General features: G+C 40.1%; 1 pseudogene; it reads left to right on the plus strand.

Moving 5' to 3' along the window:
* Positions 1-27,331, plus strand: part of LOC149181764 (aminomethyltransferase, mitochondrial-like) — a 41,928-nt pseudogene that overhangs the window by 1,488 nt on the left and 13,109 nt on the right.

Here is a 27,331-nt window from a genome sequence, read left to right on the forward strand (position 1 = left end):
CCGAAAGGAAATATATGATGTAGTGACAATTGGAAGTAAGGAAGTGGTGGATTATATAGGTACAACAAAAGTCTAGAATTTGGAAGAACAAAAGTTTGAATGAAAATTTTATCATAGAATTAACGGTGTACACCATGAAGTCCAGAGGTGAATTATGGTGTAATATGCAGAGCCACCATAGCCACCTCTTGTAATGAACCAGAATCTAGAAATGTGGATTATGCATTGAATATTTAACCAATTAAACCCTAGATTTAATCGTATAAATTGATCCATGCATGACAACAAATATTATAAATGACATGAATAATGACAACTCTACATTGGGCTCGTGCATTGTACATGTAATAGTGATTAGTGAATTGTAAAATAGAAGATGGTCTTTGATCTATAAGATATTTTTAGGTATAGTCTGAGTATTGTTATATTAGTTGTAATTTTGGCTATATATATATATATATATATATATATATATATATATATATATATATATATATATATATATATATATATAGATATATATGATCCAATTTAGATATTTTAGATTCATTGGGTATATTCTATCACTTTAGTACTGACTATAGATCTCAGGTGGAAAAAAAGGGTGGATGTTTAAGCATTGTCCGAAGGTCTTACTATGAGGAGGCCTCCGTGAAGAAAATAACCTTTTATGACTTTCATGTTCAAAATGGGGGTAAAATGGTAACTTTTGCAGGGTGGAGTATGCCCATCCAGTATAAGGACTCCATAATGGACTCCACTGTTAAATGTAGAACTAATGGAAGTTGCTGAAATGATGTGTCTCATATGTGTGGATTAAGCCTAAATGGAAAATACTGCATTCCTTCCTTTGAAAAGCTTGTGGTTGTGGATGTAGTTGCGCTTTTTCCTGGAATTGGAACTCTCACTATTTTCATCAATGAGAAAAAAGGAAACATTGATGATTCCATCATTACTAAAGTGAAGAACGACCATATTTATATAGTGGTGAATGCAGGCTGTAGGGATAAGGATATGGCACATATTGAGCCCCATATTAATGCTTTTAAGGATCACGAAGGTGACGTTGATTGGCAGATACATGATGATCGATCTCTTTTAGCTCTCCAGATAATTTCTAATGCCCCAGAAGTTGACAATCCTGTAGCACTGATTTTAGGAGTATGGGAAAGAGTCATGTTTGGTTTAATCAGAAGATTTTATGGATGTACTAGCCATCCTACTATGCACTCAAGACTTGTAATGTTGTATGTGATTACCGAGGAGCTTATAATAAAAATAAATTTGTAAGCCACTCCAAAATACCTACACAATGGTCCTCATTCTACTCCAATGCTTTAGAAACTGAATAAAGAATATTTGAGCAAATTATACTTCACTAGTTTTTGAATGATTGATATCAATGGATCCTCATGCTATATTACGAGAATAGGGTAAGAGAAAGGTATATCTTTTATACCATTTAGCTGAGTCAACAATTTCACTGTTTAACATGGAATTGGAACTTCTGAACAGAATGAATTAAACTTCATAAAGGTGTGTGGATAAGTTTAGAGTCCAACTGTTTTATTTGTACGAAACTGATGGTTGAACCATTTAGCATGGCTTTAGCATAAAATAGTTCAGTTTGATCCTAAAACCAAACTATAGTTTTAGGATTGTAGGTTTTAGAAAGGTGAAATTTTACCAAATATTAATATGTCAACATGTGCCATCAAGAGTCAAGAGACTTCATCCATAAGAAATGCATTCTAGTTTGTTGAAGTTCACTAAACTTATGGCATTAGCTACACAAAGAAAGAAAGCTCTAGACGGCTAAAATAGAAGCATCATTTAAAAAAATTGCTAGGTGGGGAGTGATAAAAAGGGTTTCAAATACAATCTACCGTGAATATCAAAAGTGGCATTTCAAAAGTTTGTTAGAAGGTTGGGTGTGATGAGAAATGTTTCACATAAAATCTCCATGAATTTTCTAGAGTGGGAAGAACAGAAGGAAAGAAAAAGATTTGGGAAAAGGAACAAATAAGAGGGTATGGTTCTCAGGGTCAGGCAGAAAACTACACTTGGCATGTTTCACGAGATGCACATGGTAGGTGTAGTTGGTTTGAAATAAGCTAATAGGTGTAATTTTGTCTAAGCATAACCTTGCCAAAGACCAGAAGGATTGTATCAAAATTCCAATAAATAACATGAAGCTAGTATCTGAATGGAAATATATGATCTAGTGACAATTGGAAGTAAGGAAGTGGTGGATTAGATAGGTACACCAAAAGTGTGCAATTTCAGAGAACACAAGTTTCAATGAAAATTTGATCGTAGAGTTAATGGTGTACACCATGAAGTCCATAGGTGAATTATGGTGTAATATGCAGAGCCACCATAGCCACCTCTTACAATGAATCGAGATCTAGAAATGTTGATATGCATTGGAGATTTAACTAATTAAGCCCCAGATTTATTACTATAAATATGTTCCATGAATGGAAACAAATATTATAAATGACATGAGGAATGGAAACTCTACAATGGGCTAGTGCGTCATACATGTAATAGTGGTCAATACATTGTAAACTAGAATTTGGTCTTTGATCTGTAAGACATTTTCAGGTATAGTCGGAGTATTGTTATATTAGTTGTATATATATATATATATATATATATATATATATATATATATATATATATATATATATGATCCAATTTAGAGTTTTCAAATACATTGATATAGTATGTCACTTTGGTAGTGGTTATAGATCTCATGTGGATAACAAAGAAAAATGTTCAAGCATCGCCCAAAGGTCTTACTCTGATATCGCCTCCTCACAGAAAACAAACCTGTATGAATTTCATGTTTAGAATGGGGGTAAAATGGTACCTTTGGAAGGGTGGCATATGTCCATCTAGTATAAGGACTCCATAATGGACTATGTTGTTAACTGTATCACTAAAAGAAACCTTTTTTATGTTGTTATAGACATTTTTGGGCACTGCAACCCCAATCATAAATTTCCATAAACCAAGGGCTCTTAAGTCCCTAAAAGTGTTTTTCCAACCTTTAAAAGAACAAGGTCAACTGATTACATCTTCTCCCAGAAGTTCTCCATGAAAAACTACTCAGAACTGGTCAAAACTGGACCATCTCACGTGGTCCATGGTCAGAGTGTGTTGCATCCCACCTAAATACACACAGGAGGTGCAATGCATATTGAAAATCCCTTCTATGGGGTGCGATGGGCGAGAGTGGACAGATGGCAGGGTCAATCTGCAAGGTGGAGGATCATGGAATCTTCCAGAAACTTCTCCTGTGACACTTGCCTCTCTGCATTCGCCCAGGGATGAGTAAGAGATCATCAATCTCCAAGTGGAATCAAGAACTATCAGAGAGAGGACACTAATCAAATCTGAAAAGATGACTCGCCCCCCCTTGCAAACATCTATATATGGATCCCTCATCCCAGAGATCCAGAGGCTGGAATTTTGTATCTTGTAAGAAAGTGCTTCTGGCTTCTTGGTTCAACATCATAGTGTTGGGTGATCTAAGCTTTTCATGAGGTGAAAAAGTGCTTTCTTGCTGAGAGGATGATGCTGGGTCAGAACAATTGGTTGTAATCCTCTTTGCTATTCTTGATTATTAATAAAGCTATTCAAGTTTTCCTCCACATTCTTGTATGATTGATGATATATGAATTTGTGTGGTCAATATATATCTAGTCTTATATTGTTTATGATAATAGATCTATGTTCTTGGATAGTCTTATGCTGCTTTGATTCTACAGGTGCTCTTTGAAGCTGGGTAGACGAGGAAGCGAGTGGCAAAGATCTATCAGAAGGGAGAGGAATCAAGCAAGGAACCAAGCGCAAGACAGAGGTTGGTCTCCTTTATTCCCCTCTTATCTATTTTTCATAGAGGAAAACGAAAGTGGTTTTAGTTAGTTTGTTTCTAAGGTAGCTACCAGCCTTAGTGGGACTAGCAGCTCTGCATAGACACTAGATTTCCTGATAACAAAATGGCGACTCCACTGGGGAGTGAATAGATTGTTTGTTTATCTACATTTGTTTACTTTATAAACTTTCGAACAGAGCCTAAAGTCAAGCCAGCTAGCCTTCGAACTGCATTTGCTATGCAAGTGCAAAGTAGATCAATGTTGCTTCAGTCTATCTTCGGGTTTTGTTTATGAACTGAACAATCAATCTACAAGCTCTCTGATTGCCCTTGTGGTGGCTCTAGTAACCTCCTTAGATCTACCCTTGTGATTGATTTACTAATTACCACTTGCTCGGCCTAAATCCCTGAACTGAGCTGCAAACTGTGGCCCGGAACCCAGTTGAAGTCTCGTCCCTGGACCATCACACTGTCTCTTCTTTTGATTCTGGATTCATCGCACTTCCCGAGTGTAGTAGGTGTGTTGCATCTCGTTTTCCCTGTGTTACAGGTGCGCTGATCAGACAAGGCCTTTTCTGCTCTTAGATTTTGGTTTCTGTGTTCACTCTTTTTAGCTCTATTCAGGAGTTTTGCTGTCTGTAGTCAGTACACCTCTGTTGAAACCCCCTTCCTTGCCATTATTCTGCCTCCATTATGCAAAGAACTGTAAATGTTTTTATGTATTTTGAGCCATTTTCAGTTCTCTTTACAAAGAGGTAGCATAATTGAACTATCGTTTCTTGATTTGAAAGTGTTGCAAGTGTCGTTTTCAGTCATAGAAGAGAATCTGATTGTTCTTGATAGTCGATTACACTGTTAATCTTGTATTTGATTTGATTTAATAGTTTTTCAAGTGTCGAAAGCAATTTTTCAATTCTGAATCGCAAAGTGTTGTCATTGCCTTCATTTTGTCTTGAAAAGAAACTTGTTAGTAATGTCGCTTTGAAAAATAATTTAGATTTGCGCTTAGCTTTCTTTTTATCATTCACACATTAAGAAGGCTGAAAAAAAATACATGCATGTGCATTTTCATTTAGACTGTTTGTTGGTTTGATTTAGGACAGTGCATATAGTGTGTGCTCCCGGCTCTATGTTGAAAGAACATCATCTCTCTTTCCTTAGTAGCTAGGATTTTCATTGCAAAAAGAAGATTAAACGATTGTTTATCATCTTAGATTGCATTTTAGGAATTGTACATCTACATCACGTGGTGAACCTAAAAGACAAATTTCTTAAGCAATATCAACTATAAAATAAATTTAATGAATCTAAAAATGCTTTGGAACCTAACGCACAACATTTAGAAGTGTAGGCTAGAGACGTATTCCGGCGTTGTAAAGCCTGGTAACTGTTGTTTTCATTGATGGTTGGGTGATTCCTCCACTTTGAGATGATAAGTGCTACTACGGACTTGTTCTCCCATGTACCGTCAAGTATATATTGGGAGACCACAATAGGCTTTATCCTTTATCCATAGGAAGCCGTGTCTTCCGCTCTATCGATCGCAATGCACTGAACACAACATTCGAGAAGATTGACTGCCGTACCGTAAAAAGTATTATGCGGTTTTGCGATTGGTTTGGTAATTCCTCTGTCTAGATTTCCAGAGCAGTCTCTTTCGTTCCTTTTCAGACTCCTTAAAGGAAAAGGTCCATCTGAGCACTTGTCACTTCAGGCTCATTAAAAATCGAAGGCGACTACAGTCATCTTTTGTTTTTTCTAGACTCTTAAAAATTGAAAAAACAAGTTGTATCAAAGTGTCTAAAATTTATTTTAATCAGAATAAATATCACCTTTCCTATGTTGGTCTTAGGTTGAGAAAAATGTAGTCCACCAACCAAGGAGTTCCCCTTGGGGGAAATCCTAGTCCTTTCTCCTCTTGGGAAGATTTTGGTGCACCCCATATGGCCACATTATCACTTCCAGGATTGACAACCGGCTTGCCCGTATGGCTCTTCTCAACCTCTATCGTTCAGAACACTGTGACTCCTGAACAATCAAGTCAGCAACTAAACGATACCAGAGTTTCCCCCCAACCTTCTACTTCGTCCAATTCTTCCTATCCTCCTTCCTCTTCGCTTAGTGAAGTTGGTAAAGCCAAAAATCAAGTAACCGAGAAGAAGAAGGAGAAGAAGAAGAAAGAGAAGAAGAAGAAGGAGCCAAAGGCAAAAAGGGGCAACCAAGCATCCTCTAGCAAAAATCCACACACTGCACCGTCCAGGCCTAAATCGCCATGTGTCATTTGCAAAGGAGACCACTATCATCGAGATTGTCCTTGCATCCCTCGGATCTTAAGGGACTGGTCTCCTCGTTTGCACAATCCGGTGTCATCAACCTCTGATGATCACGCTGAAAATACACCATCGACTAGTGAAAGTGAAGCCCCTGGAAAAATAGGAAAATATAAATTTCCTTGTAAACTGTGTGAAGGCGATCACGCCGTCCACCATTGTCCCTTCCTAGACGAGGCTAAAATAGTTTAGGATGACCATCTGGTTTCATCGTTATGACTTCCTCCTGGATATAAGAAACTCTTGCCGAGTCCGTCACTAGTTGAAAATCCAGCTAACACGCCATTATGGTCAACCGAAGCGTCTATCATTGAAGATAAACCATCTGAATCCACACCAGACAAAAGTCAAAAGGTCAAGGTGGCAGTTGACCCGGTCTTGCCTTCAGAGGATCCATCTTCAGATGATACAGTCACCGGAGAGAACAAAAATGACACTGTCCAAATTCTCTTCGTAAGCACAGACTCCAATGAACATGGGGGTAGTCTACCTGTTCATTTACCGCAGGAAGGAAGTTTGTCAGAGTCATATTCGACCATCTATTTGGTCCCACCTCCAAGCAACCTACTTGTTTCCTTTGATTGGAATCCACTAAGCAGACTCCGCTTACCGGCTAGTATACCATTTCGAATCATTGCTCAAATATACAGAATGGTCATGGCCGGTAACGTCATAGATGAAGGGGCTTCTGTGAGTATCCTTTCCTTGACTGCTTGGAAAGTGCTTGGTTCGCCATCGCTTTTGCCTGAAATGAGAAATCTAACAGGCTTTGACAAAGGAACCAATCGACCGTTAGGGATCCTTCCAAATGTGCCGATAACATTGAGAAGGAAAACCATTCACATGAACGTAATGGTAGTCTAAGGACCCCTGGATTATAATCTACTCCATGGACGTGACTATATTTATTGCATGGGAGCCATTGTCTCCTCACTGTTTAGAGTAATGTGTTTTCCGCATGAAGGAAGAGTGGTCAAGCTCATAGACCAGCTTTCATTCCCCGGTTCACACATAGCAAATAGTTATATACCATCCCTGAATTGTCTTTTCACGCAAGGAATGTCTCATCAATTCCCAGTCCATCCTCCTGATGAGCGTGAGTGATTTGGGGGATATGACTGAAACCCAAGGGGCATGCACCCTCGCCTGTTTCGACAGGAAAACCTTGGGTATAGGGTAGGTTTCTACAAAGGGTATATGACTGGTTGACACACCCGTCCATTTAGGAAAATGGGGTTAGACCAGAATAAGATACCTTTGTTAAGGTAGGCCTTTCCCGATAAAACAAATGTTTTGTCTGCAAATTGAGAGGTAACCTGGAAACTCTACTTCACTATACCAGGGGGCATGCAAACCTTTTGGCATGCAAGCGAAGAACGACCATTTATTTTTTTAAATTTGTAGGTCCACTAACCCTTTAAACTCATAGGATTGGTCGTTTCCTAACTTGCATTAAGAAAGGATGTGGGGCAAAGCTTTGAAAAAATGCCATTTTTTATATGATACATCCTTATTATACGACTGGATCGAGCAGTTTTAACGTAGAATTCAAGCTCGTTAAAAAATAAACATAAGCAATGAGAAAATGTTCCCCCAGAGTTTAAGCTCATTAAAAAATGAACCAATTTCCGGTAAATAACCATCGTGAATGTATTATCATCAGCCTTTGAAGCCTTGGGCGTGTTCTCGTCATCTCCTCCACTTTGTATTGGCTGATCATTCGCCTCCATTTGATTGTTTACCCTTTTTTAAGAATAGCTGCGAAGAGTGATCTCGTTAGCCATCCTTGTGACACTGTCGTGATCAGAAAATTCCAAACCTTAGCTAGAATTAGCTGCTACCCAAATTTATCACTCGTTCCTCAAAGAACGAGTCTCCTTTAAGCTCTTTTCAAATGACTCGTAAAATATGAAAAGGTTGCCGAGTGATTGGCCTCTCCAGCTCGTTAAAGTGACCAGAAGTGCTATCCCTCCTTTAGATTTTAATCTTTTTTGACTTGAGGGATTATTACACAAAAAGATTGGGCGCTTGTTTTGTTCGGCTCGTTAAAAGTACCGAAAATTCATCCCTTTTGTATTGTTTTATACTTTTTCAGACTCAAGGGATTCTATGACAAAAAGGGATTATTGGCGTTTTCTTTACGTCCCATTTTCAGACTCTCTAAAATTAAAAAGGACCGAGTTATCCTTTTCGTTAAACACGTTAAAACCGAATAGCGACAAACTTGTCCATACAGAAAAGAACGAGTTTCACTATCACTAGGCCAATTAAAACATAACGATGGGTTTGCCCGAAGGGAAAATTTTAGAACAAGCATATGTTATCCTCCTCAAGCTTGACAAAAATAAAGAGGTACTCGTCAGCAATGACTGGGGAAAAATTGGGAAGAAAACTTGAAGAAACTTTATTGGTAGCAAGTCGCTCTTGAACATGACACCTTCACTCCGCATCTGAGTCAGGTTGGGTTGTTCCGTTCACTGGTCATATCGACATGGGTCCATCACACCATATATATTAGGGGTTAACGCTACCAATCCATCATGTTAGTGTCGCCGATATGTTCAAGAGAAGTCGCTCAGAGAATTCACCTGTGTCTCACCCACTGCAATACATTTACACTCCATTCTTTCATGACCTCCACCGTGAACCTTATATCATCAGATCATTTTCACCTCCATTAAAATCATTTTCTCCATTCCGTATCATTGATGTGGGATTCACTAAGGCCCTCCTATGACGTATCGCTTCTTTTCGACATCAGCTCATTATCCAAGAAGTCGATCTAGGAACAAACCTTTCAGTACTTGGAAACTTGCATGCCTAAATGGCAAGTTTCTCATTTCCGGCGACAGGTTTACATCAATGGCCTTCGACCGAAAGATTTTGTGTGGTGTTCGATGCCAAGCCCCTTATTCACACCACGGAAATTCTATTGTAGTACCTTGACGGTCATCATCATTATCGGTGATTCCTCTCGCACCTGTTAACAACTTACATCATTGGCTGGTAATCAGGTGATGTCTTTCCATGTTCGACTCCAGAGCATCTCTCACATGGATCGACTTGTACTTTGAGTGAAGATCGAACGAGATTGAAGACCCTAGATCTAGTTTCATCCATCCGGGCTGCGATATATATTCAGGAAAATAAAGACATCAAATGTACATCATTAATGCACAGATAATCATCCAATCCAAGGGATGATGGCTCTACCATAATCATCAGTCTACACTTAGACGATTGTCTGTCTTATGTACATGAAAATGAATTTATAAAGCTAAGAATGGGAATGCCCACCTCAGCTAGATCATGAAAATATTATGAAGATAATGTATTGTATTGTATCTTATTACAGGTCGCCTTCCAACTTGAAAAAACATCAGATCCTCATGATAAAGCATTTCACCTAACATCAACAGATTAATGACCTCATCCTTTAGGGGGCAACTGTTATAGACGTTTTTGGGCACTGCAACCCCAATCATAAATGTCCATAAACCAAGGGCTCTTAAGTCCCTAAAAGTGTTGTTCCAACCTCTAAAAGAACAAGGTCAACTGATTACATCTTCTCCCAGAAGTTCTCCATGAAAAACTACTCAGAACTGGTAAAAACTGGACCATCTCACCTGCTCCATGGTCAAAGTGCGCTGCATCCCACCTAAATACACATGGGAGGTGCGATGCATACAGAAAAGCCCTTATATGGGGTGCGATGGGCAAGAGTGGACAAATGGCATGGTCAATCTGCAAGGTGGAGGATCATGGAATCTTCCAGAAACTTCTCCTGTGACACTTGCCTCTCTGCATTCACCCAGGGATGAGTAAGAGATCATCAATCTGTGAATGGAATCAAGAACTATTAGAGATAGGACACTAATCAAATCTCAAAAGCTGACTCACCCCCCCTTGCAAACATCTATATATGGATCCCTCATCCCAGAGATCCAGAGGCTGGAATTTTGTATCTTGCAAGGAAGTGCTTCTGGTTTCTTGGTGCAACATCATAGTGTTGGGTGATCTAAGCTTTTCATGAGGTGAAGAAGGGATTTCTTGCTGAGAGGATGATGTTGGGTTAGAACAATTGGTTGTAATCCTCTTTGCTATTCTTGATTATTAATAAAGCTATTCAAGTTTTCCTCCACATTCTTGTATGATTGACGATATATGCATTTGTGTGGTCAATATATATCTAGTCCTATATTGTTTATGATAATAGATCTATGTTATTGGATAGTGTTATGCCGCTTTGATTCTACAGGTGCTCTTTGAAGCTGGGTACACGAGGAAGCGAGTGGCAAAGATCTATCAGAAGGGAGAGGAATCAAGCAAGGAACCAAGCAAAAGACAGAGGTTGGTCACCTTTATTCCCCTCTTATCTATTTTTCATAAAGGAAAACGAAAGTGGTTTTAGTTTGTTTATTTCTAAGGTAGCTACCAGCCTTAGTGGGACTAGCATCTCTGCATAGACACTAGATTTCCTGATAACATATGTGTCTCATATGTGTGGATTAAGCCTAAAGGGAAAATATTGCATTCCTTTCCTTGAAAATCTCATGGTTGTGGATTTAGATGGGCTTTATCCTAGAACTAGAAATATAATTGTTTTCACCAATGAGAAAGGAGGAGCCATTGATAATTCCATTGTTACTAAAGTGAAGGATGACCATATTTATATAGTGGTGAATACAGGGTATAGGGATAAGTATCTGGCACATGTTGAGCCCCATATGAAGGATTTTAGGTCTTTTGGAGGTGACGATGATTGGATGATACATGTTGATCAATCTCTTTTAGCTCTCCAGCTAATGTCTAATGCCGCAGAAGGGTACAATCCCATAGCAATGATTTGATTTGAAGAGAAAAAAACTAGAGAACATTATAAGGAAAGTAGACCACAAGAGATTCAATTAACGCTAAGACTATATAGCTTGAGGACAACTATCGCAGTGGAATAATAGCTATTATGAGTTGAAATAAACAATCACGTTATGGAAAACAAAGTAACCAAGATTTAGTGGATTTTCAAAAACAATTGAACGCTATAATGGAATATATGCACAACAATAAGTTATACACTAATATCAACCACCTCCTTTAATGGTGTATTTGATTCCAAATTTTGTTAACAAATAACAAAACTAATTGTTACCAAGTTTAATGATTAAGAGTTGCATCTTACCATTCACTGCCTCTTTTACTAGAGAAGCTTGTGCGATTCAACTGCTTAGGATGGATGGGCTTATCATATTTCCCATTCCCTACCATTCCTAGATGCCGGGAGGAAGCACCAACCTATAGATATTTCTCTCTGTGCCTCACCTCCCTCTTTGAACCTCCAATGTCTGTTGAGACATTTTGTCAAACATTTTCCATGCAAACTCCTTCATTTCAAACTTTTGAGTATGGCATGCATACAAGGATGCTACGAGCCAGAATCCAAGGGGTTGGTGGGTCAAAGTTATCGAGGAGAGATGGAGAATAACTTAGATGTCGAGGACCTGGTACAACTTCTCCTCCTTCAGTCTACTTAGATACTCGTGTACCAAAGGAGTGAAAAATGGGAACTGGCCATTTAATGGAACGAAGCCCACTACCAAACACACAAAGCCCAGGCTTAGACTCGTGTAGCATAGGAGTGAAAAAGGGGAACTGGGCATTTGATGGAATGAAGCCGACTACTAGACACACAAAGCCTAAGCTCTGTTGGGTGTCAATATATGTCCATGAATGAATGGGAATTTACTGCATAAAGCAAGATAGTGGGGTACCAACGTCCAATTTGTGTCCAGTGTAGTCAAATCACCAACGAAACTCTACCATGGAAAGATGCATATTGAAGCTTGCATTATGCTATAGCAGACTATGCACTAAACTATTATATATTATAAACTATTATAGATTGTAATAAACCAATGGTAATGAGAAGAATGAGTAACATAAAACTATTATATATTATAATATTATATATATATGGTGTAAAACTATTATAATTTTAACGTTATAAATGGATTTATAGAACTCTCTAAGGGGTTATTTAATTCATCTATCTAAATTATAACAGTAGATGGATTTAGAGACCTTTTTGTCTCTAAATCGTAATGCTACAAATTGATTCGGAGGCCATGGGGTCTATGAATCCATTTGCAGTGTTAAATTTAGTGAAATCTAACACTTCAATATCAAAATTGCAATTTTTCATTTTTGAATTGACACAACTAAAATGACTAGCGTAAATGACTAAATCACATACTTATTGTATTTGTTAGTTGGTCATATTTTTATTCTTGGACTATAGGAGTAATTTATGTTAATCATTTCTAATTTTTCACTTATTATCTAATCATATATTTGAGCGTTGGACTAAATTAGTCATTCAAGTTAGTCTCTTTTAGTTGGTTCATTTTTTATCTAGTCGTATATTTTATCCCTAAAGTAAATCAGTTGTTTAAGTTATCCATTTTTAGTTGGGTCACTAAAAATTGCTCAAATTTTGTAGTAATTCACTTGAAATAATTGTGGTGACTAACGTTTTTAGTTGCGTAGTCAATAATCTCTCATTTTGTACTAGTGATATTTATTTTTAATCACACACACACACACAAAGATACATATACATATACATATATGTATATACTATTCCTTGTCATAAATGAATATGTCAAATTGGACATAATAACTTATTCACATTTAAAAGGTTAATTGTTAGTCATTGTTATGTATCATTAGCATCGATTAATTAATTAGCTTAATTACACTTTATTTTAGTAGGTTTTATATCCCCTCTTATGAAATACCACATAATATTGGAGGGTTATATAACAATTATCCCAAGACATAGCTGTAATGGTGTTCTCTAAGGCGAGTGCTATGTTTAACTAGTATTTGAACAAATGTTTAATTGTGAAGATAATGGATGGTAGTGGTACTTTTCTCTCCTTTACCAATTCATCCCCTACTTTTATATCTTTATATATGGGAGGTCCACTTTCCATATCGACACAATCTCTAAATATGGTAGGCCAATTTTCTATATTGGCATAGTCTTATGCCTCCCTCCATAGAAGAGATGAAAGGATTACAAAATTACGCAACCATTTTTGCTGCTCTAATACATCCTTGGTATCACTTAGCTATGCCAAGCCTCATTTTTTCTCTCGAACACTTGATCATATTTTAATTATATATGGCGTGAATTGCATAATCTTTAATAATAAAGACTATAGACCTTATGAACCAACCTTTATCATATTCATACACCATACCCAATCGCGTTTACTCCTGGCTATGACTAAGGATTCAACCTCGGGTTGCTTCAGCCTTATATCACTGCCCCAAGTGACCAAGGGTAACAACTTGGGATTCCATTAAGAATAAGCCTTTCTTTAATGATTTTGATGGTTTCTACATATCAACAACAATGAACTTAATGAAGGGATCAATGGCTACTATAGATTTGTGGACTCCACAAGGTAATTTAGTCCGAGTGTTTGATAGTCTAGAATTCCAACACAAAGCTAAATCAACCCAGATATCTGTCTTGATCTAGTACACCTAAGATTTTTTTCAATGCAACTTCCTCCAACAATCCAGATACCCATATTTGGCTAGGAGGGTCCCACAACACTTAATGATCACACTTGGATCTGGGTACAAAAATACGTTTGTTGTTTCATGGACCATATCTTTTATTATTTCACAATTAAAGTATGATTTTGAAATGACCAAAAGACATCTTATTATGTATTCATCGTACATTTAAATAATCTATATAATAGGACAATACCATGGGTAAATTGATTTTGTGATGGACTCAAGTTTACCCTAATAATTTTAGCCACATGAAATGAGAATACACTAGGTAATTTTACTATAGGACAAAGTGAAGTTTATCCTAGCAATTCCCTATTAAATGTGAATTTTGAGACTAATTTGTTCTCAATATCTTTGTTAAAATCCATATAAAAATGTTTCCATCCATGGGAGATACTCAGTTGTTGTATCCTTTATCTTGCTAGGATTCGTTTTCCAGTACATGTTACATCAACCATCTCATATCTTGAGATTTCACATTCTCCCCTCAAGATAGCATAACATATAAGTACATATAGCACCCTCGTACAGATTCAAATGATCCATTCCACAACTTAATAATACATATGCCCCACTTCTCTACAACATATTTGGTTGAATAATATGTCTTACAACTAATTAACTTCAAGTTATCATACAAGTGCACTTGCTACCTTCATAACTATTGAAGTGGTTGTTGGCTTGTTAGGGCCTGACCTAGGTTCAGAGTTAAATAGCCAATCAAATCCCTATACTAGTGGCCCTTTCAGCAACAGTCGTGGAGCACGAACTGAGGTCTCACCCGAAGAAGTATGGGGGGGTGCTGGAACTAGGTTTCTGCACCCTTGAGATGTCTGATAGGTTTGAGTGGGTCCAACTGTTAATCCCTTCATGCAGGTTACTTCACGCACTTCGTTGTCCCTTGCGTCCTAATATACTTACCTTTGTGCAGCACTAACCAGGGGTTGTGGGGCCTCCGTTCTGCTGTAGAAATGCTCTGCACTATTTACTTATCTTCCTACACTAGTTAGTTATCTTCATGTAATTGGATGCCTCTTGTTATATTTATTTATACAACACATTCATATGAGTTTGCGCACCAAATAAATAGTACACTTGCAATTTATACCCAATAATACATAAAACAGGAAAAGATACACAAAAATATGTTAAAAATTCTCTTTATTAATTCTTCCCACAGTTACAGACTTGACCTGCCTTGCACACTTAGTTGCAGGGGTCTACACACTCAACTACAGACTACTAGGCCTCTGCGCACTCAGCTGCAGAGCCTTCTCCTACTCTACGACCCAAGACACACTTTACACCTCTGAGACTCATCATGCTTCTCTTCTATTTCTTTCTTCCTTGGTTATCTTCTACACTTAGAGCCTTGCTTGATTTATATGAATTATTGTCCGCGGACCATGGGTAGATATTTCAAGATGACATTACATCACAAAAATAAGGGCAGACAACCCTGTGACTCTATTATGACTTTGTGCTCTGCGCCCAAAAATCGCAGAGTCTTTACAAAGGACTTGGTCAAAACTTGGGCTTTAAGCCCCAAAACATGCCTTGGGGGGATTCCATGTGCAACAGGCCCCCAACACAAACATCGTGACTCACCCTCGAGTCACTGTGTCGGTGCAGAGATCTTCGCGTGAAGTCCCTCCAACTCTGATTGAACCGCTGCTAGGTTCACAACGAACTGAGCCACTGCCTGCTGAGTCTCCTACACCCGTTGTTCTGAGACAGCGGTGTCCGAACTGCTTCCTTACATCCATTCCTGTGTCCCCTGCATTTGTGTGAGCTTACCGTCAATTTTTGTTGTAGTGGTGAAAGCCTCTTCAATCCAAGGCTAAACATGCACCTTCATAACTGCTTCTCAGTGTCGTGTGGCGTCCACTTGCTCTTTTAGCGCGTTAGCCTATTGCATTCACACAACCCTCTGAGTGAGGGCCACTGTCTGCATGGTCCCTTTGACAATGTCGTACTGCTGCTGGATCTCATGCGCCTCTGTCTCTAAGCACTGGATGTTGGGGTCCTCTTGTAGATTCGTGAGGACCTCAAATGACTCCTCCAACATTCTGGTGCAGTCCCTTACTACATTGCCAATCTCTTCCATCCCTGATGCAATAGCGTTGGTGCATTGTTCTCTTACTTTTGGAGTGGTGGACAGCTGCGCCTTCAACCACAACTCTGCTATCTAAAGGTTTAGCTCTAGTTGAACCTTAGTCATTTCTTCCCACGCATTGCGCACCACTGCTACTAGTCGGTGGATGCATGTCTCTGCGGGTGCGTCTGCTAGGATGGCCAGCTCAAGGATCATCTGATAGGATTCTTCTAGTACCCGTACCATCTACCTATTATGCGACACCACTTTGTCGCACTACAAGCTCAACTGCTCCATGTTGATCTTTTGCTCGCTTAGTACTTGTAGTGCATGGCTCTCCCTAGCCCGAAGTTCTAATATAACCCCATCATGTAGAATGTATAGCATCTCCCATGGGAGTGTAGCCATCTTGATCGTGATACGTTTGAGTGCGCCAATTGTAAGCCTGTCGGCCTCATTTGTGGTGACCGGTGCCCCTCCTGGTAGCACAATGGTGTTTGATTTCCAGGTGCATAGCATCTGCTCTGCTGTAATTGTCTCTACTATAAGGCTAGTCGAGAGGGTACCAGCCTTAGGAGTGTGCACATGTAAATTCTGCAGCTATGCTCTGAGGGCCCCCAGCACAATCTAGTTCTCTTGTGCAAAGTTCTGGAGGGCCTCGGAGGTGACATCATGCATCGTCTCGCTGATGTCGTGTAGATCACCCTCAGTAAGGGTGATCGGGTCAATAGACAACTTTTATGCCTTGAAATTCTTGTGTGGCCCCGTCCACTTACTTGGGCGCTAGTGATTCAGTTGTGTTAACACGGTTTTTGGGTCCACGTCGCCCTCCTCTTCCTCTGTTTCCTGCCCATGCGAAGGTGACTTCTGGCCCTCGCGCACCTTCTTGGTTGCCTCCTGTGTTGCTGCTACTGCTATTGCGACCCTTTTCTGTTGTGTCACTGTCTGTGCAGTGTCCCACTCTCATACGATTTTGCTACCACTATTTCTTGCCTTTTCTATGCCATGCGCAGTCTAGCCTCCTCTTTCTTCATCTATGTCGTGGATTTCTACCTTGCCATGATGTTTAGGGCGCTCCACTCTGCGGCCATGTCTCCAGTACATCAAAAATTACATCATCTGTGGCTACGAAGGGTAGCTCGCTCCATTTCTTAGTCGAGTCCTTATGTGCTCTAATGTATATGCTATGGAGGTCCACTTTAAACTCTGCAAAACTATGCAGGTTGTTGTAGACAGTGGGTGATAACCACGGGTTGCATTTAATCCCCATTATGATGTTCATTCCATGAACACCCAGAATATCTTACTGTTGTGAATTCGATTTACGTCCTTCATGGCCCAGAGCAAAGCATACTTTGCGGCCTCAAACAGATCCCTTTCAATTGTGGGGAACTGACTGTCCTCTGGCAACTCCCCTGCCATGAGCAATATGGACAGCAGAAGCCATGCATAGTGGAATGTTTTGCCTTGTTCCTAGGCCTCACGGCAATTTTCCAGGAACTCCTTGCATAGGAACTCATACCAGTTAAACTGGACCCCCTCCATGCACCGCTCAGCATGTACCACCACTAGCACGGGTACCTAGTCTGCGCGGTACTCGCACATAACTTTAGTTGCCAATATTTCGGTCGCTACTTTAACTACTTCTTTATTGATGCTAGATATGGCATTATCCCTTTTCTTTTTCTCTAGTTTGTATTTCTTCTTCATGGCCTCTACAATGGCCAAGTCACTGCTCTTCCCCTCTGAGATGTCTATAGGGTCCTCTCCTTTGCAGGGAAGTCAGGTAATGCAATGAATTAAGTGGTCCATGATGGGGATGGGCTCCTCCAACCACAAAAACCCACCATGCCCCACGCAGAGCAGCTGCCTGATGACAAAAAATGTTGTTGGGGCACGATGGAAATGAGGCACCCAAAGCATGTTTAGTAACCCTACTTTTTCCATTCTAGGCAACCACTTTCGCGACTCCAATTTGATAACCCCCACCGTGGTGTTTTGCTTGGGCTTCATGAGCTACATGGTCTCTAGGTGAGGGAACTTCTCGTGGTCAGGGAGATCCCAATATTAAAATTTCAAGCTAGGAACCCGTCCTAGGTGCGTGCCCTCAAAAATGATGTTGTTTGGGAGGAGCGGGGTCTGGAGAGAGCTCTTGCTCTCATCAAGATCCTTGGGCATTTTTCCCTTCCCCTTCCGCAGGGGGATATAGGGGGGCGACTTTTTTGGAGGGTGCACAGGCTCAGTTTCTACTTCCATGCCTTCATCTTCATCCTCTTCAATGATAAGGTCCTCTAGGTCTTCCTCCTCCTTGTCGGTTTCCAAGTTAATGGCTTTCCCTTTCTCCTTCATCGTTAACCTAGTGCGCAGCGGGTTTGGCGGGGACACACATACAGGAACCATCAGATGTTTGTCTTTCTTTGACCTCGGAATGCATGGTGATTTAGGGATTTCTGCCACAATCCTGGCACCTTTAGGGCATCCCCCATAGTCAAGGCCTGAGCGGCCTCTTCGACGGTCATCTATGCAATTTCCATAACTTCCTCAGATGCTACCATCGTGTCTGTCTAGAAATCTATCACTCGCAAAATCAGGGGCTCAATCAATGCTCGGCACAAGGCAAACAGGGCTTTGCTCAGAATACGCGGGGTATACAACAACTCAATTTGCAAATTACCAAGTGTTGTTTGTTGGGCAGCCCTTTGTAATTTATAGCGCCTTTTGAATTTGAATTCGACCGTTCCCCCCAAATCCAATTCATTAATACTCCATTGGCGGCATATTTTCCCAAATCTTTCCCATAAAATCGTGTCTTAAATGCCTGCCATCCGCTCCATTTGGTCTCAAGTCAAGCATCCCATCGATAATAGTGACTCCAATGATCACTTTTCGGCTAAACCGCGTGGCAGCGCAACCCCACTTGTGCAGGCGCGGACACTGTGACACTTTGCGCTTGGGCACAGCTCCAACATCGCACAACCCCTGGGCAGAGTAGTTTATAGTCTCACGCCTCCTTTCAACTGCCTGGAGTGCTAAGACTGTACCTCCTATAGTTATTCAGCTGGCTGCACCACCTATATAGGGTTTCATCCGCTCATCCATGACTTTTCTTGGAACATACCCACTTTGTATCATTATTGAATGAATCGCGCATCTTATCATCTGAAGCGCGCCACCATGGTCGATCCATTTAGTAATATGTGGTCCAATCCAAGGCATCAGGTTGATCAATTCATGGTGATAGTCCCCAAATTTGTCAATGTGATCATGTGCACCATGCTTTGTCATCCTAGGTTCTTTATCGAGAAAATCCTTCTTGATCCCATCCTCAAGCTTCTTGGCTTCCGCTTCTAGGAGAGAACTTTTTTCCCTTAATCACACCCTATTGTTCATAATTTCTTGGAGCCTAATGTCACCTTGTCAGATTTCTCATCAGGTCCCAAGTGTTCTGCTTCGTTCAGCTGCGCTACGCCTTCTTTGAAGGTTCCTTGAACCATCGTATCTGCCAATGCTGCTATACGCAGACTAGGAATTTTATGCTCCATGGGGATTACAACATTCAATTCAGACTCTAGCCTCAGAGGTGCACACGCTATCAATTTCTTGCATGTGGTCCTATAAGCCCATAGAACCATTGGTATGCAGATGTCGCAATCAGTCCACTGCACATTGTGTATCTTGTTCAGTGCTTCACATACTTCGTTAAACGATTCTGCCTAGATAACCATCTATGCATTAGTATTTCCATACTCCATGGTTCTAACCAGAGGGGTCATTCGTGCCATTAACTTGCCTGCACATGCTTACTGACCGTGTCTCCTAATGCGAAGACTGTGTGCATCCACATAGGTTTCATACCATGTGCCTGTATCCATATGGACAGGTGGGCATGTGGACTGTTTTGTCCTTCAATCTTGTCTTTTAATAGCATCTGAGGCTTCCCAAATCATATGTGCATTGTTCTCTTGCATTCGTGCCAGTCCCTGAAGCTTCCTTGGTTGGTACCCCACCACCTCGTGGGCATAGCGTGCAATACCCATTTCAAAGCTTCGACATGTTGCTGCTCTGTCACTTCTCTTTATAATCTATTCAGGAAGTCATCTACCTTACTTAATCCATCATAAGTAGGAAGATCCCTTACCTCCATCGATACACATTGCAATGATCTCATCATCATGTTACAGTTCAGCGTGGTTACCTTGTATAACCAGTTCTTCCATCGTTCTATCTCTTCATTAGAATCCAACGTGCAGGATCTTTCGCGCTTCCATGAGATTCGTCCATCCGTGGTTGAATTCACCAAATCTTGTTCTCGCGTGGTTATCTTGTAGATGCAATCCAAATCGTCGTCGCTATCGTAGTCGCGCACTGGCTCCACATAGCACGATCCTTCTGTAGGGTCCAAAGGTAAAACTACACGCAGAGACATTTTCTCAAAAATTATCTTGCACTTCTTCAGATTTATCACCCCATTCATTTTAGTGGCCCAATCTATTCCTAATAGCATGGGGTAGGGATTGTTGTCAACAACAATCTCTATTACTTTGAATTCTACTAGCGCGCTTGCTCCTTCGATATCCACTGTGATTCCCTGCAATCTCCCCATAGCTAGGATCTTTTGTTGCTTTGCCATTCACAGTTGGATAGGAGACCATTGCAGTGTAGGCCTTCACATGTGCTCCAATGTCTACTTCGGCAGAATGTTCACATCCGATCCTAGATCCAGAATCACTTGGTCCATCTCATATTCTCCAATCTGCACGGTCAATCTCATTTCCCTTCCCATTCATGTCGTGTGCTTTTCGAGCTTCTGAACTACTCGCGGTTCTCCTAGCATAGTCCCAACGCATCTATTTATGAGTTCCTGTAGCCCCCTTATAGCTTGTTGTGGCACAACAACTTCACAAATGTTTGCAGGAATGTTGTAAGCATCGATGGATCCATTTCTGGCTCTGTTCTGTCTTTGCTTCCTAAGGTTGAGGAATTAGCGAAGCTCTTCCTGGCTTCCATGAAGGTTTCCTTAAAGCGCTCCAAATCAAACTCTGGTTCTTTCGTTGGAGCCTTGCGAACCCATGTACTCTCTTCAAGCTGCTTGCCTTTGTCATCCACTATCGTGATTACACTTCAGAGCACAATATTCACATTAGGGTCTTCCTCACGTAGCTCATACCTCATCATTTGTAGGTTCTGAGTCGGGGGAGGTTGGAGCGCTTCTTTATCGCGCAACCTCACTATTGGTGTGGGACAATCCTCTGTCTCATGATAAAACAATGTAAAATAAAAGCATGATGGCCAAGTTTGATTTGTACAATCACGGGCATAACGTCCTAGCCCTCCACAATTGTAACATATTAGCTCTCTGCGACCTCTTTGAGGTCCTCCTCCACCTCGGCCTCGTCCGTGCCCCTGAAATCTAGTTCGTGCCATCCCTGCATTCTAGTCAAGGGGCCACGTTTAGACCTAAACTTTGTAGGTAGTAGTTTGATCCATCATCAGCTCATAACTTCTACAGGTGCACTCATCATGTCCTACTAATCTATAAAAATTACAGAACAACTGTTGTGAATTCTGCGTGTACTTCTGTAATAAATGACAGTTATCTGTAGCATGCTTTCCTCCTATTTGACAAATCGTGCACCATAATGTAGGTGTCATGCTCAGTCCTACTTGTGCCTCCAGTTTCAATGGCATTGGTCCTCCTTCCGTGAGGTAATTTGCAAACACCGGGCAGTGGTCCTTGTCGTGTCCCTAACCCTTGCACTTTATGCACCATACCTCTTTGTGCACTTCTTGGCGAGTTGTTCTGTCTTGCTTCAGACTCTGCATCTCAAGGCACAAGTTCTTCAACTACGCATGAATCTGCTAAACTCCCATGTTGGGATCCTGTATCGGGGTCTCGTGCAGTCTCATTGTGACCTCCAAGGCCTCAGCCTGAGTTGTTAGCCTTTGTTGTGATAGCGCGTTCCTTAGATGTGGTGTTAACGATGCTACAAACCACTCACAGTGTTGTCCATCCGTCAACATCATGTTAGCTTCATGAGTTGTGCACTTTAGTCTCTGATCCAGCTCCCAAGAGGTCTCGCCTGGTAGCATTGTGATTTCCTTAAACCCAATGATCGATTGCGCCTCTGACTTCAGTCTACTAAATTATTTGTTTAGTGCAACTTTGATATCCATGATCCTCGCATTCAAATTGTTGTTGGAATGCTTAATGTACCAAGTTAGCGTGCAATCCTGCAGTGCACTGACCAATGTTACCTTCTTTACATTGTCATCCATGACTCCCTGTGCTTCTCATACAGCCTTTATCATGAACCAAAACTGGTTCGGATCTTCATTTCCTATTCCCTTGAACACTGGTAACTTTATCGCCCTTTCCATATTGACTCGGGGTAGTGGCAGAGGTTGTATGGGCGAAGATGGAGGTGAAGACGGTGAAACTAGAGATGGTGTGGGTAGGGGTGGTATGTGTGGGATCCTCTGCCTTATCAAATTGATCGCACTTCTTAGTGAGACCTTTGTGGGCTCTCCCTCGTCCCCTCGTGGAGGTGAAATCAAGGGGCTAGTTTCTAGTTCTGCACTACCTTCATTTCTGTAGACTCTCCCACTACGCGTAGCCCCAAACATCAATTTATTCACATAACCCGCTTTTCACACAGTAGCATTTTAATCCAAGTGTTCAAAGAGTTAACGTACTTACCTCGCGATCCTTTGAGGAAGAGTCGCTCTGCTTCCCTATAGCTTACTGAAGTATCTACCACAAACTCAGTGATGAATCCTCCTATAATTTGATCGAGCCAGTGATCAACAGCACGCACGATCTTATCCTCTAATGCTTCCAATCTGTGCACTAATTCTGGAATCCACACAATAGGTCTGTCAAGCTTGCACCTTCCTTGGATATCTGCTAGCTTCGTGATCAACTCGTATAGCTCATTAGGGAAGGATGCGAAGAAAATTTTGTAGATCTCTGTGTATAAGTAGCAGTCTAACCACTCTTGTTTTGATTGTCGCGGATTCCTATTCTCTTGCGCTGCGAACTCGTGAATCTTCCTATCCAACGAATCCTCAATTCCTTTCTTAGTTGGGTTCCAGTGATACGACATGAGACATTTCTATTCAAATCCCGGTCCTGGCAACGAAACCATTTTTTGGCTTGTTGGGGCCTAACCTAGGTTCAGAGTTAAATAGCCAAACAAATCCCTATACTACTAGCCCTTTTAGCAACAGTCCATGGAGCACGGACTGAGCTTTCACCCGAAGTAGTATGGGGAGGTGCTGGAACTAGGTTTCTGCACCCTTGAGATGTTTGAGAGGTTTGAGTGGGTCCAACTATTAATCCCTTCGTGTAGGTTACTTCACGGACTTCCATGTCCCTCACACCCTGATATACTTACCTTAGCACAACCCTAACCAGGGGTTATGGGGCCTCTGTGCTACTGGAGCAATGCTCTGCACTATTTACTTATCTTCCTACACCAGTTAGTTATCTTCGTGTAATTGGATGCCTTATGTTATATTTATTTATACAACACATTCATATGTGTTCGCACAGTAAATAAACAGTACACTTGCAATTTATACCAAATAATACATAAAACAGGAAAAGATACACATAAATATGGTAAAATTTATTTTTAATAATTCTTCCCATAGTTACATACTAGACCTTCCATGTGCACTCAGCTGCATGGGTCCGGGCACTCAACTGCGGACTACTAGGCCTCTGCGCACTCAGCTGCAGAGCCTTCTCCTACTCTACGACCCAAGGCACACTTTACACTTCAACTCAAACTCTGAAACTCATCATGCTTCTATTCTATTTCTTTCTTCCTTAGCTATCTTCTACACTTAGAGCCTCGCTCTATTTATACAATCCCATGGTCCGTGGACCATGGGTAGATCTTTCAAGCCAACATTACATTACAAAAACAAGGGCGGACAAATTATGACTTCGTGCTTCGCACCCACAAATCGCGGAGTCTTTACAAAGGACTTGGTCAAAACTTTGGCTTTAAGCCCCAAAACATGCCTTGGGGGGATTCCATGCCCAACAGTGGTTCATTACACAACTTGATCCTCCATCCTCTCTATCCATGAGAGGGATGACTTCATATTCTATTGTTTTATAATATATATGAATAGAATGATTACACCAATATTGGGGAATACATCCTCCATATTTCCAGATATTACAACTTGTACTAACCACTCTATTGTGTTCATGCACTACTGCAACTTCCATAACACACTAGCTCCTTCACCAACCCTCAACACCATGCCCATTCTTCAAAGACTTTTTAACATGTGCTCACTACAATGAGTACCTTCACATCATCATCATTTCCCAAGAGGTGACCCATCTTATGTCATTTCATAAATTTCTTGTAGTCTTCATGAAAATGAAGAAATTAGAATGGTCACTGCCATCAATAGAACTTCACTTTCCATGGCTATTAACCATCACTATTAACATTTACATCTTGACCCTTTATTTTCATCCAATCCACCATGATTTTTTTCGTCATATCACATTTCAGAAATAAATGCCTATCATTCATATCCAGACATTCAACCAGTGATCAAGTCTAAATCTTCTACTTTGATTCAATCTACCATCACTCAGTTGATGTTTCACCAACAAAAGCACATATTTCATATGTAGACATTCCGGTAGTGATTAGGTATCAATATTATACTTTGATATAATCTACAATTATATGTGCTTCAGATCACATTTCACCAATAATTCCCATGTTTTAATTCTATAAATTCAAGAAATGAAGTATCAATCTTCTACATATCCAAAAGCACCATGCCATCCAAGATATGATATCAATGTTACAAATGGGAGAGAGAGAGAGAGAGAGAGAGAGAGAGAGAGAGAGAGAGAGAGAGAGAATTTAATTAGGAACACCTAATGATAAATCATAAAAAAATCATGACAAATAAATTTTACTTGTCTCACCTTAAATGGGCTACATATTGTTAAGGTGGTTCAAGTTGACTTGGTCAAGTTACCAATAGTTTTCAGGTTCCAAGGTTATGAAAACACATGTTTTTTTTCCATGTTATACATCTCCAATTTACCTTATTTAAAGTATGAAAAACTCCATGCTAATTTTTCCCAGTGGCCATTAAGATCCCAAGCAAGGTGGGAAGTAGGAAAGTGTTCCCTCTACGGACAGAGGCAACCCCTCTAGCCCTAGAGTGGGACTAGTCACAACAAGGACAAAACAACAATTAATTCCCTTAAATAGTCATCGTTGGAGGTCTACCTCAAACCAGTGGTTGATGAAGTTTCGTTGTGCTTCTCCAGCTTCTGTTTCCTTCACCTTAACGAGCAATCAACCTGAAACACCACAAGGAAACAACAGAGCACGTAACCGAGAAACACCAATGATCTATTTACTCATAAAGTCAAGAAGTCATGAGCTATCAAGTAAATTACATACAAGACATAGGAAATCATCATTGATTGTATTAACAATAAATCAAGAGCAAAGCTTACAACCAACTCTTAACGTGGCAAGCCTTCTCAGAGGGTCCAGCCAGTGTGTTTCTTCAAGCATTCACTCTCAAAGATGGGTCTCCTAAATAACAATATATCTCTCTCTCTCATTCACAAGCTTTAACACAAGGTTAAGGGTACTCCACACCTTCTTGTAAACTATGTGGCAATCCCACACTTGTCACACTCACACCAAAACTATCTACCAAACTCAAAAACAACAACAACACTGTACAACCAAAAGAACCAAAAACCAGCAACTAGCAGATCACAGAAATGGTGAGTGATTTTATAGGAGGAGGAGCCTCCATGAAACGAGGGAGAGGGAGCTTATCCTCAAGGGAGGTTGCACAAGAAGTGGAACCACCATCCAAGAGTTGGAAAGGTGACCCAAACTGACCCAAAAACTAGCTCCAAAAACATCCAGAAGGCCGATTGTTTGAAATAATTAGCCAAATCTAGATCATCATGGGTCATGAACTGGGGACTAGCAACGACGCCACAACGATACAGTACATGACAAAGAACATTCGTGGACTTTAAGGGTTTACTAGTGACAATGCAGGAACTTAGTCGAAAAGGGTCAATATTCAGCATCAGAGAGCATTTGTTTAATATTCTTACATGAGCGGGAAGATATGAACATGTTTATTTGACACATGATATAGCAGAGGGACTGAGATGAGGACAGTGACAAATTACTGTGTAACACAAGGGTTTCCTTAAACACCATCGCATATTCTGGTGGTTTGTGATCATAACAACTGGGGTCAAACAAAATGGTCTGAAAATCAAAGTCAATGTATGTATGTAGAAATATATAGCAAGAGATAAATATGTTTGATGGATAATATGAAGAATGGACATGGAGACAATACTTTGAAGTCTAATGAAGGATCTAACATGTGGTGAGAGCCACAGTAGTGGTGTGTGAACAACTAAGAGTTTAGGTCTAAGGCATGTGCATTTATGAAGGAAGTTGGAAGACCTATTGTTTAGGCATACATTTTTAGAAAGATAAATTATTATCGCAAATAAATAAGACTTTGATAAGGAACAGATGAAGTGTAGTGGTGCATGGAGTCATTAAGTTGTGGAATGGAGTACTAGGATATGTACCAGGGTGCAAAGTGTACTGATATCCTAGGATGGGGGGGAATGTGAGATCTCAGGTGAGATGGGTGATGAATTATTTGGACCAGGTTAATCTTCTCGTATCAAGTTTAAAGGGCAAGTGGATTTTTATGATGTTTCGAGTAAACTTTACTTGGTCAAGTTATCGATAGTTTTCAAGCTCCAAGTTTATGAAAACCAATATTTTTTTCCATGGTATTCATCTTTAATGTAGCCTCTTTAAAGGCTAAAAAATATATATGTCAATTTTTCTTAGTAGGCATTATGATCCCAACAATGATGTCTTTAGACATCACCACTTATTTCAGTGGTTCGTGATCCCGACAATACATATAATCTCCTTTTTACCATGCCCTTGCAATGAAAAAAAATAAATCTATTAATGGGTTTCTCATTCCTTTAGATAAGCTACATAGAATGAGAATACCATGCCTTACTGAAACTGGGCCTTGTAAATTACCAATAGAAAATTGATTCTATGACCTAGTTAGGTTTTTCCTAACATGACTATTGTAAATTAAAACTAAATATGTTTTCAATTTTATATATATATATATATATATATATATATATATACACACTCTTCCTTGTCATAAATGAAAATGTCAAATTTGACATAATAACTTATTCACATTTAAAAGGTTAATTGCTAGTCAGTGTTACGTATCATCTGCATCGATTGATTAATTAAGCTTAATTACACTTTATTTTAGTAGGTTTTATATCCCCTCTTACCAATTACCACATAATATTGGAGGGTTGTATAACAATTATGTCAAGACATAGTTGTA

This window comes from Pinus tabuliformis, chromosome 3_2 (assembly GCF_031772625.1).
Source record: "Pinus tabuliformis cultivar Carrire ecotype Pingquan chromosome 3_2, CPIR1, whole genome shotgun sequence".
NCBI classification, from domain to species: Eukaryota; Viridiplantae; Streptophyta; class Pinopsida; order Pinales; family Pinaceae; genus Pinus; species Pinus tabuliformis.